At 26.2% G+C, this 14,005-nt stretch overlaps 6 non-coding genes across 6 annotated transcripts; all 6 read left to right on the plus strand.

Moving 5' to 3' along the window:
* The first annotated feature begins 2,457 nt into the window (after window positions 1-2,457).
* On the plus strand, window positions 2,458-2,539 carry TRNAS-GCU (transfer RNA serine (anticodon GCU)). Its single transcript has one exon. It is a non-coding gene; the product is annotated as a tRNA-Ser (tRNA).
* Window positions 2,540-3,657: 1,118 nt separating this feature from the next.
* On the plus strand, window positions 3,658-3,739 carry TRNAS-GCU (transfer RNA serine (anticodon GCU)). The gene has a single exon. It is a non-coding gene; the product is annotated as a tRNA-Ser (tRNA).
* A 1,669-nt stretch (window positions 3,740-5,408) lies between these two features.
* On the plus strand, window positions 5,409-5,490 carry TRNAS-GCU (transfer RNA serine (anticodon GCU)). The gene has a single exon. It is a non-coding gene; the product is annotated as a tRNA-Ser (tRNA).
* A 983-nt stretch (window positions 5,491-6,473) lies between these two features.
* On the plus strand, window positions 6,474-6,555 carry TRNAS-GCU (transfer RNA serine (anticodon GCU)). Its single transcript has one exon. It is a non-coding gene; the product is annotated as a tRNA-Ser (tRNA).
* Window positions 6,556-9,259: 2,704 nt separating this feature from the next.
* TRNAS-GCU (transfer RNA serine (anticodon GCU)) lies at window positions 9,260-9,341 on the plus strand. Its single transcript has one exon. It is a non-coding gene; the product is annotated as a tRNA-Ser (tRNA).
* A 2,434-nt stretch (window positions 9,342-11,775) lies between these two features.
* TRNAS-GCU (transfer RNA serine (anticodon GCU)) lies at window positions 11,776-11,857 on the plus strand. The gene has a single exon. It is a non-coding gene; the product is annotated as a tRNA-Ser (tRNA).
* Window positions 11,858-14,005: the final 2,148 nt, after the last annotated feature.

Raw genomic sequence — 14,005 nt, forward strand, 5'->3', positions numbered from 1 at the left:
GCATTATTTTATTAAATATTTTGATATGTCATATCATGACATACCATGACAAATCATTTTATATCATGACATAGCATGACAAATCATTTTATATCATGACATATCATGACAAATCATATTATATCATGACATAATATCATGACATATCAAATATCATATCATATCATGACATATATCATATCATTACATATCATATCATGACATATATAATATCATGACATATCATATCATGACATATCATGACATATTATATCATGACATATCATGACATATCATATCATGACATAATTTTTTGCATTATTTTTATCATTATATTTGAATTTTTAGATCGTTACATTATTTTTGCATTTTTTTCTTTTTTGCATTGTTTTTTAAAAAAATCCTTTTTTATTTTTTTCTATTTGTCATTCATTTTGCATTATTTTGTTAAATATTTTGATATGTCATATCATGACATATCATGACAATTCATATTATATCATGACATATAATCACATATCGTTACATATCATGACATAATATCATGACATATCAAATATCATATCATATCATGACATATATCATATCATGACATATCATATCATGACATATATCATATCATGAAATATATCATATCATGACATATATCATATCATGACATATATCATATCATGACATATATCATATCATGACATATATCATATCATGACATATATCATATCATGACATATCATGACATATCCTATCATGACATGATTTTTTGCATTCTTTTTATAATTATATTTGAATTTTTTTATCGTTACATTAATTTTCGCATTATTTTTATCTTCTTTTTTTGCATTGTTTTTAAAAAAATCCTTTTTTATTTTTATCTGTAGATGAGGTGGCCGAGAGGTTAAGGCAATGGACTGCTAATCCATTGTGCTCTGCACGCATGGGTTCAAATCCCATTCTCATCGTTGGTTTTCTCTTTGTTCATTCTATTTGTCATTCATTTTGCATTATTTTATTAAATATTTTCATATGTCATATCATGACATATCATGACAAATCATATTATATCATGACATATAATCACATTTCATGACATATCATGACATAACATCATGACATATCAAATATTATCATATCATGACATATATCATATCATGACATTTATCATAATATCATGACATATGAAATATTATCATATCATGACATATATCATATCATGACATTTATCATAATATCATGACATATGAAATATTATCATATCATGACATATATCATATCATGACATTTATCATATCATAACATATATCATATCATGACATATCATGACATATCATGACATATCATGACAAATCATATCATGACATATCATGACAAATCATATCATGACATATCATGACATATCATATCATGACATGATTTCTTGCATTATTTTTATCATTATATTTGCATTTTTATATCGTTACATTATTTTTGCATTTTTTTTCTTTTTTGCATTGTTTAAAAAAAAAAACATTTTAATTTTTTTCTATAGATGAGGTGGCCGAGAGGTTAAGGCAATGGACTGCTAATCCATTGTGCTGTGCATGCATTGGTTCAAATCCCATTCTCATCGTTGGTTTTCCCTTTGTTCATTCTATTTGTCATTCATTTTGCATTATTTTTTTAAATATTTTAATATGTCATATCATGACATATCATGACAAATCATATTATATCATGACATATCATGACAAATCATATTATATCATAACATAATATCATGACATATAAAATATCATATCATATCATGACATATATCATATCATGACATATATCATATCATGACATATCATATCATGACATATATCATATCATGACATATCATATCATGACATATCATGACAAATTATATCATGACATATCATGACATATCATGACATGATTTTTTGCATTATTTTTATCATTATATTTGAATTTTTAGATCGTTACATAATTTTTGCATTTTTTTCTTTTTTGCATTGTTTTTAAAAAAATACTTTTTCATTTTTTTCTATTTGTCATTCATTTTGCATTATTTTGTTAAATATTTTGATATGTCATATCATGACATATCATGACAAATCATATTATATCATGACATATAATCACATATCGTTACATATCATGACATAATATCATGACATATCAAATATCATATCATATCATGACATATATCATATCATGACATATCATATCATGACATATATCATATCATGACATATATCATATCATGAAATATATCATATCATGACATATATCATATCATGACATATATCATATCATGACAAACAGTATTTGTACAAATCACATCATGACATATCATGACATATCATATCATGACATGATTTTTTGCATTCTTTTTATAATTATATTTGAATTTTTTTATCGTTACATTAATTTTCGCATTATTTTTATCTTCTTTTTTTGCATTGTTTTTAAAAAAATCCTTTTTTATTTTTATCTATAGATGAGGTGGCCGAGAGGTTAAGGCGATGGACTGCTAATCCATTGTGCTCTGCACGCATGGGTTCAAATCCCATTCTCATCGTTGGTTTTCTCTTTGTTCATTCTATTTGTCATTCATTTTGCATTATTTTATTTAATATTTTGATATGTCATATCATGACATATCATGACAAATCATATTATATCATGACATATAATCACATATCATGACATATCATGACATAATATCATGACATATCAAATATTATCATATCATGACATATATCATATCATGACATTTATCATATCATAACATATATCTTATCATGACATATCATATCATGACATATCATGACATATCATGACAAATCATATCATGACATATCATGACATATCATATCATGACATGATTTTTTGCATTATTTTTATCATTATATTTGCATTTTTATATATCGTTACATTATTTTTGCATTTTTTTCCTTTTTTGCATTGTTTTTAAAAAAATCCTTTTTTATTTTTTTTTCTATAGATGTGGTGGCCGATAGGTTAAGGCGATGGACTGCTAATCCATTGTGCTCTGCATGCATGGGTTCATATCCCATTCTCATCGTTGGTATTCGCTTTGTTCATTCTATTTGTCATTCATTTTGCATTATTTTGTTAAATATTTTTATATGTCATATCATAACATATCATGACAAATCATATTATATCATGACATATAATCACATATCGTGACATATCATGACATAATATCATGACATATCAAATATTATCATATCATGACATATATCATATCATGACATATATCATATCATGACTTTTATCATATCATCACATATATAATATCATGACATTTCATATCATGACATATTATACCATGACATATATCATATCATGCCATATTTCATTTCATGACATATCATAACAAATCATATCATGACAAATCATATCATGACAAATCATATCATGACATATCATATCATGACATATATCATATCATGACATATATCATATCATGACATATATCATATCATGACATACAGTATTTGTACAAATCATATCATGACATATCATGACATATCATATCATGACATGATTTTTTGCATTCTTTTTATAATTATATTTGAATTTTTTTATCGTTACATTAATTTTCGCATTATTTTTATCTTCTTTTTTTGCATTGTTTTTAAAAAAAATCCTTTTTTATTTTTTTCTATAGATGAGGTGGCCGAGAGGTTAAGGCGATGGACTGCTAATCCATTGTGCTCTGCACGCATGGGTTCAAATCCCATTCTCATCGTTGGTTTTCTCTTTGTTCATTCTATTTGTCATTCATTTTGCATTATTTTATTAAATATTTTGATATGTCATATCATGACATACCATGACAAATCATTTTATATCATGACATAGCATGACAAATCATTTTATATCATGACATATCATGACAAATCATATTATATCATGACATAATATCATGACATATCAAATATCATATCATATCATGACATATATCATATCATTACATATCATATCATGACATATATAATATCATGACATATCATATCATGACAAATCATATTATATCATGACATATAATCACATTTCATGACATATCATGACATAATATCATGACATATCAAATATTATCATATCATGACATATATCATATCATGACATTTATCATAATATCATGACATATGAAATATTATCATATCATGACATATATCATATCATGACATTTATCATATCATAACATATATCATATCATGACATATCATGACATATCATGACATATCATGACATATCATGACAAATCATATCATGACATATCATGACAAATCATATCATGACATATCATGACATATCATATCATGACATGATTTTTTGCATTATTTTTATCAATATATTTGCATTTTTATATCGTTACATTATTTTTGCATTTTTTTTCTTTTTTGCATTGTTTTAAAAAAAAAAACATTTTTATTTTTTTCTATAGATGAGGTGGCCGAGAGGTTAAGGCAATGGACTGCTAATCCATTGTGCTGTGCATTCATTGGTTCAAATCCCATTCTCATCGTTGGTTTTCCCTTTGTTCATTCTATTTGTCATTCATTTTGCATTATTTTTTTAAATATTTTAATATGTCATATCATGACATATCATGACAAATCATATTATATCATGACATATCATGACAAATCATATTATATCATAACATAATATCATGACATATAAAATATCATATCATATCATGACATATATCATATCATGACATATATCATATCATGACATATATCATATCATGACATATCATATCATGACATATATCATATCATGACATATCATATCATGACATATCATGACAAATTATATCATGACATATCATGACATATCATGACATGATTTTTTGCATTATTTTTATCATTATATTTGAATTTTTAGATCGTTACATAATTTTTGCATTTTTTTCTTTTTTGCATTGTTTTTAAAAAAATCCTTTTTCATTTTTTTCTATTTGTCATTCATTTTGCATTATTTTGTTAAATATTTTGATATGTCATATCATGACATATCATGACAAATCATATTATATCATGACATATAATCACATATCGTTACATATCATGACATAATATCATGACATATCAAATATCATATCATATCATGACATATATCATATCATGACATATCATATCATGACATATATCATATCATGACATATATCATATCATGAAATATATCATATCATGACATATATCATATCATGACATATATCATATCATGACAAACAGTATTTGTACAAATCACATCATGACATATCATGACATATCATATCATGACATGATTTTTTGCATTCTTTTTATAATTATATTTGAATTTTTTTATCGTTACATTAATTTTCGCATTATTTTTATCTTCTTTTTTTGCATTGTTTTTAAAAAAATCCTTTTTTATTTTTATCTATAGATGAGGTGGCCGAGAGGTTAAGGCGATGGACTGCTAATCCATTGTGCTCTGCACGCATGGGTTCAAATCCCATTCTCATCGTTGGTTTTCTCTTTGTTCATTCTATTTGTCATTCATTTTGCATTATTTTATTTAATATTTTGATATGTCATATCATGACATATCATGACAAATCATATTATATCATGACATATAATCACATATCATGACATATCATGACATAATATCATGACATATCAAATATTATCATATCATGACATATATCATATCATGACATTTATCATATCATAACATATATCTTATCATGACATATCATATCATGACATATCATGACATATCATGACAAATCATATCATGACATATCATGACATATCATATCATGACATGATTTTTTGCATTATTTTTATCATTATATTTGCATTTTTATATCGTTACATTATTTTTGCATTTTTTTCCTTTTTTGCATTGTTTTTAAAAAAAACCTTTTTTATTTTTTTCTATAGATGAGGTGGCCGAGAGGTTAAGGCAATGAACTGCTAATCCATTGTGCTCTGCATGCATTGGTTCAAATCCCATTCTCATCGTTGGTTTTCTCTTTGTTCATTCTATTTGTCATTCATTTTGCATTATTTTTTTAAATATTTTAATATGTCATATCATGACATATCATGACAAATCATATTATATCATGACATATCATGACACATCATATTACATCATAACATAATATCATGACATATAAAATATCATATCATATCATGACATATATCATATCATGACATATATCATATCATGACATATATCATATCATGACATATCATATCATGAAATATATCATATCATGACATATATCATATCATGACATATATCATATCATGACATATATCATATCATGACATATATCATATCATGACATATCATGACATATCCTATCATGACATGATTTTTTGCATTCTTTTTATAATTATATTTGAATTTTTTTATCGTTACATTAATTTTCGCATTATTTTTATCTTCTTTTTTTGCATTGTTTTTAAAAAAATCCTTTTTTATTTTTATCTATAGATGAGGTGGCCGAGAGGTTAAGGCGATGGACTGCTAATCCATTGTGCTCTGCACGCATGGGTTCAAATCCCATTCTCATCGTTGGTTTTCTCTTTGTTCATTCTATTTGTCATTCATTTTGCATTATTTTATTAAATATTTTGATATGTCATATCATGACATACCATGACAAATCATTTTATATCATGACATATCATGACAAATCATATTATATCATGACATAATATCTTGACATATCAAATATCATATCATATCATGACATATATCATATCATTACATATCATATCATGACATATATAATATCATGACATATCATATCATGACAAATCATATTATATCATGACATATAATCACATTTCATGACATATCATGACATAATATCATGACATATCAAATATTATCATATCATGACATATATCATATCATGACATTTATCATAATATCATGACATATGAAATATTATCATATCATGACATATATCATATCATGACATTTATCATATCATAACATATATCATATCATGACATATCATGACATATCATGACATATCATGACATATCATGACAAATCATATCATGACATATCATGACAAATCATATCATGACATATCATGACATATCATATCATGACATGATTTTTTGCATTATTTTTATCAATATATTTGCATTTTTATATCGTTACATTATTTTTGCATTTTTTTTCTTTTTTGCATTGTTTTAAAAAAAAAAACATTTTTATTTTTTTCTATAGATGAGGTGGCCGAGAGGTTAAGGCAATGGACTGCTAATCCATTGTGCTGTGCATTCATTGGTTCAAATCCCATTCTCATCGTTGGTTTTCCCTTTGTTCATTCTATTTGTCATTCATTTTGCATTATTTTTTTAAATATTTTAATATGTCATATCATGACATATCATGACAAATCATATTATATCATGACATATCATGACAAATCATATTATATCATAACATAATATCATGACATATAAAATATCATATCATATCATGACATATATCATATCATGACATATATCATATCATGACATATATCATATCATGACATATCATATCATGACATATATCATATCATGACATATCATATCATGACATATCATGACAAATTATATCATGACATATCATGACATATCATGACATGATTTTTTGCATTATTTTTATCATTATATTTGAATTTTTAGATCGTTACATAATTTTTGCATTTTTTTCTTTTTTGCATTGTTTTTAAAAAAATCCTTTTTCATTTTTTTCTATTTGTCATTCATTTTGCATTATTTTGTTAAATATTTTGATATGTCATATCATGACATATCATGACAAATCATATTATATCATGACATATAATCACATATCGTTACATATCATGACATAATATCATGACATATCAAATATCATATCATATCATGACATATATCATATCATGACATATCATATCATGACATATATCATATCATGACATATATCATATCATGAAATATATCATATCATGACATATATCATATCATGACATATATCATATCATGACAAACAGTATTTGTACAAATCACATCATGACATATCATGACATATCATATCATGACATGATTTTTTGCATTCTTTTTATAATTATATTTGAATTTTTTTATCGTTACATTAATTTTCGCATTATTTTTATCTTCTTTTTTTGCATTGTTTTTAAAAAAATCCTTTTTTATTTTTATCTATAGATGAGGTGGCCGAGAGGTTAAGGCGATGGACTGCTAATCCATTGTGCTCTGCACGCATGGGTTCAAATCCCTTTCTCATCGTTGGTTTTCTCTTTGTTCATTCTATTTGTCATTCATTTTGCATTATTTTATTTAATATTTTGATATGTCATATCATGACATATCATGACAAATCATATTATATCATGACATATAATCACATATCATGACATATCATGACATAATATCATGACATATCAAATATTATCATATCATGACATATATCATATCATGACATTTATCATATCATAACATATATCTTATCATGACATATCATATCATGACATATCATGACATATCATGACAAATCATATCATGACATATCATGACATATCATATCATGACATGATTTTTTGCATTATTTTTATCATTATATTTGCATTTTTATATCGTTACATTATTTTTGCATTTTTTTCCTTTTTTGCATTGTTTTTAAAAAAAACCTTTTTTATTTTTTTCTATAGATGAGGTGGCCGAGAGGTTAAGGCAATGAACTGCTAATCCATTGTGCTCTGCATGCATTGGTTCAAATCCCATTCTCATCGTTGGTTTTCTCTTTGTTCATTCTATTTGTCATTCATTTTGCATTATTTTTTTAAATATTTTAATATGTCATATCATGACATATCATGACAAATCATATTATATCATGACATATCATGACACATCATATTACATCATAACATAATATCATGACATATAAAATATCATATCATATCATGACATATATCATATCATGACATATATCATATCATGACATATATCATATCATGACATATCATATCATGAAATATATCATATCATGACATATATCATATCATGACATATATCATATCATGACATATATCATATCATGACATATATCATATCATGACATATCATGACATATCCTATCATGACATGATTTTTTGCATTCTTTTTATAATTATATTTGAATTTTTTTATCGTTACATTAATTTTCGCATTATTTTTATCTTCTTTTTTTGCATTGTTTTTAAAAAAATCCTTTTTTATTTTTATCTATAGATGAGGTGGCCGAGAGGTTAAGGCGATGGACTGCTAATCCATTGTGCTCTGCACGCATGGGTTCAAATCCCATTCTCATCGTTGGTTTTCTCTTTGTTCATTCTATTTGTCATTCATTTTGCATTATTTTATTAAATATTTTGATATGTCATATCATGACATACCATGACAAATCATTTTATATCATGACATAGCATGACAAATCATTTTATATCATGACATATCATGACAAATCATATTATATCATGACATAATATCATGACATATCAAATATCATATCATATCATGACATATATCATATCATTACATATCATATCATGACATATATAATATCATGACATATCATATCATGACATATCATGACATATTATATCATGACATATCATGACATATCATATCATGACATGATTTTTTGCATTATTTTTATCATTATATTTGAATTTTTAGATCGTTACATTATTTTTGCATTTTTTTCTTTTTTGCATTGTTTTTTAAAAAAATCCTTTTTTATTTTTTTCTATTTGTCATTCATTTTGCATTATTTTGTTAAATATTTTGATATGTCATATCATGACATATCATGACAATTCATATTATATCATGACATATAATCACATATCGTTACATATCATGACATAATATCATGACATATCAAATATCATATCATATCATGACATATATCATATCATGACATATCATATCATGACATATATCATATCATGAAATATATCATATCATGACATATATCATATCATGACATATATCATATCATGACATATATCATATCATGACATATATCATATCATGACATATATCATATCATGACATATCATGACATATCCTATCATGACATGATTTTTTGCATTCTTTTTATAATTATATTTGAATTTTTTTATCGTTACATTAATTTTCGCATTATTTTTATCTTCTTTTTTTGCATTGTTTTTAAAAAAATCCTTTTTTATTTTTATCTGTAGATGAGGTGGCCGAGAGGTTAAGGCAATGGACTGCTAATCCATTGTGCTCTGCACGCATGGGTTCAAATCCCATTCTCATCGTTGGTTTTCTCTTTGTTCATTCTATTTGTCATTCATTTTGCATTATTTTATTAAATATTTTCATATGTCATATCATGACATATCATGACAAATCATATTATATCATGACATATAATCACATTTCATGACATATCATGACATAACATCATGACATATCAAATATTATCATATCATGACATATATCATATCATGACATTTATCATAATATCATGACATATGAAATATTATCATATCATGACATATATCATATCATGACATTTATCATATCATAACATATATCATATCATGACATATCATGACATATCATGACATATCATGACAAATCATATCATGACATATCATGACAAATCATATCATGACATATCATGACATATCATATCATGACATGATTTCTTGCATTATTTTTATCATTATATTTGCATTTTTATATCGTTACATTATTTTTGCATTTTTTTTCTTTTTTGCATTGTTTTAAAAAAAAAACATTTTAATTTTTTTCTATAGATGAGGTGGCCGAGAGGTTAAGGCAATGGACTGCTAATCCATTGTGCTGTGCATGCATTGGTTCAAATCCCATTCTCATCGTTGGTTTTCCCTTTGTTCATTCTATTTGTCATTCATTTTGCATTATTTTTTTAAATATTTTAATATGTCATATCATGACATATCATGACAAATCATATTATATCATGACATATCATGACAAATCAAATTATATCATAACATAATATCATGACATATAAAATATCATATCATATCATGACATATATCATATCATGACATATATCATATCATGACATATCATATCATGACATATATCATATCATGACATATCATATCATGACATATCATGACAAATTATATCATGACATATCATGACATATCATGACATGATTTTTTGCATTATTTTTATCATTATATTTGAATTTTTAGATCGTTACATAATTTTTGCATTTTTTTCTTTTTTGCATTGTTTTTAAAAAAATACTTTTTCATTTTTTTCTATTTGTCATTCATTTTGCATTATTTTGTTAAATATTTTGATATGTCATATCATGACATATCATGACAAATCATATTATATCATGACATATAATCACATATCGTTACATATCATGACATAATATCATGACATATCAAATATCATATCATATCATGACATATATCATATCATGACATATCATATCATGACATATATCATATCATGACATATATCATATCATGAAATATATCATATCATGACATATATCATATCATGACATATATCATATCATGACAAACAGTATTTGTACAAATCACATCATGACATATCATGACATATCATATCATGACATGATTTTTTGCATTCTTTTTATAATTATATTTGAATTTTTTTATCGTTACATTAATTTTCGCATTATTTTTATCTTCTTTTTTTGCATTGTTTTTAAAAAAATCCTTTTTTATTTTTATCTATAGATGAGGTGGCCGAGAGGTTAAGGCGATGGACTGCTAATCCATTGTGCTCTGCACGCATGGGTTCAAATCCCATTCTCATCGTTGGTTTTCTCTTTGTTCATTCTATTTGTCATTCATTTTGCATTATTTTATTTAATATTTTGATATGTCATATCATGACATATCATGACAAATCATATTATATCATGACATATAATCACATATCATGACATATCATGACATAATATCATGACATATCAAATATTATCATATCATGACATATATCATATCATGACATTTATCATATCATAACATATATCTTATCATGACATATCATATCATGACATATCATGACATATCATGACAAATCATATCATGACATATCATGACATATCATATCATGACATGATTTTTTGCATTATTTTTATCATTATATTTGCATTTTTATATATCGTTACATTATTTTTGCATTTTTTTCCTTTTTTGCATTGTTTTTAAAAAAAACCTTTTTTATTTTTTTCTATAGATGAGGTGGCCGAGAGGTTAAGGCAATGAACTGCTAATCCATTGTGCTCTGCATGCATTGGTTCAAATCCCATTCTCATCGTTGGTTTTCTCTTTGTTCATTCTATTTGTCATTCATTTTGCATTATTTTTTTAAATATTTTAATATGTCATATCATGACATATCATGACAAATCATATTATATCATGACATATCATGACAAATCATATTACATCATAACATAATATCATGACATATAAAATATCATATCATATCATGACATATATCATATCATGACATATATCATATCATGACATATATCATATCATGACATATCATATCATGACATATATCATATCATGACATATCATATCATGACATGATTTTTTGCATTATTTTTATAATTATATTTGCATTTTTATATCGTTACATAATTTTCGCATTTTTTTTCTTTTTTGCATTGTTTTTGAAAAAATCCTTTTTTTTTCTATAGATGAGGTGGCCGATAGGTTAAGGCGATGGACTGCTAATCCATTGTGCTCTGCACGCATGGTTTCAAATCCCATTCTCATCGTTGGTTTTCTCTTTTTTCATTCTATTTGTCATTCATTTTGCATTATTTTGTTAAACATTTTTATATGTCATATCATGACATATCATGACAAATCATATTATATCATGACATATAATCACATATCGTGACATATCATGACATAATATCTTGACATATCAAATATTATCATATCATGACATATATCATATCATGACATTTATCATATCATAACATATATCTTATCATGACATATCATATCATGACATATCATGACATATCATGACAAATCATATCATGACATATCATGACATATCATATCATGACATGATTTTTTGCATTATTTTTATCATTATATTTGCATTTTTATATCGTTACATTATTTTTGCATTTTTTTCCTTTTTTGCATTGTTTTTAAAAAAAACCTTTTTTATTTTTTTCTATAGATGAGGTGGCCGAGAGGTTAAGGCAATGAACTGCTAATCCATTGTGCTCTGCATGCATTGGTTCAAATCCCATTCTCATAAGCTCCGAGGCTCTTGGATTTCCCATGACAAGAGCGGATGGACCTGGGCACCCGAGGGGGTGTGGGGTGGAGGGGCGGAGGCTGAATAGGCCTGGCACCTTGTTCTTGGTGGCTGGTAGGAATCTGGTGAGCAGCAAAAAAGGTGTCGGAACAATCTGTCTGGGTAGGGGTAGGGGGGGGCGGACACATGAGGAAAGGTGGGGGTAAGCGGACCTTCAACAAGCCCTGAAAAGATAATCTTACTCATTGAAACAAGGAAGGTCAGGGGTTGAACACCCCGGGGGAGACTTCCGGGACACAGAACATGGAATGGGAACGGTCAGAGGGTCGAGCACCCTCTGTAAAATGTAACAGTAAAACCGCTTACAGAAAAACTTTGACAGGTGAGGTAGGACAACAATTTCAAATTAATAAGGGGTCAGTCTCGGCCCCAGCAATGCTGTGGGAGGCCCATAAGGCCTAAATCAGGGGCGACCTAATCTCAGTCACGGCCCATAGGAAAAAACAGAAACTCAAGCTTCAAAAAGACCTTACAGATAAGATTGCGCAACTTGTACAACAGCATAAGCACACAGTCTCCAAAAAAATATTCAAACAACTAAACCAAACTAGAGCAGCCCTCAAACACACCCAACTCGAAGAGGTAGAGAGAGCACTGAGATGGTCCAG

The sequence above is a fragment of the Ascaphus truei genome, unplaced genomic scaffold, assembly GCF_040206685.1.
Source record: "Ascaphus truei isolate aAscTru1 unplaced genomic scaffold, aAscTru1.hap1 HAP1_SCAFFOLD_666, whole genome shotgun sequence".
NCBI classification, from domain to species: Eukaryota; Metazoa; Chordata; class Amphibia; order Anura; family Ascaphidae; genus Ascaphus; species Ascaphus truei.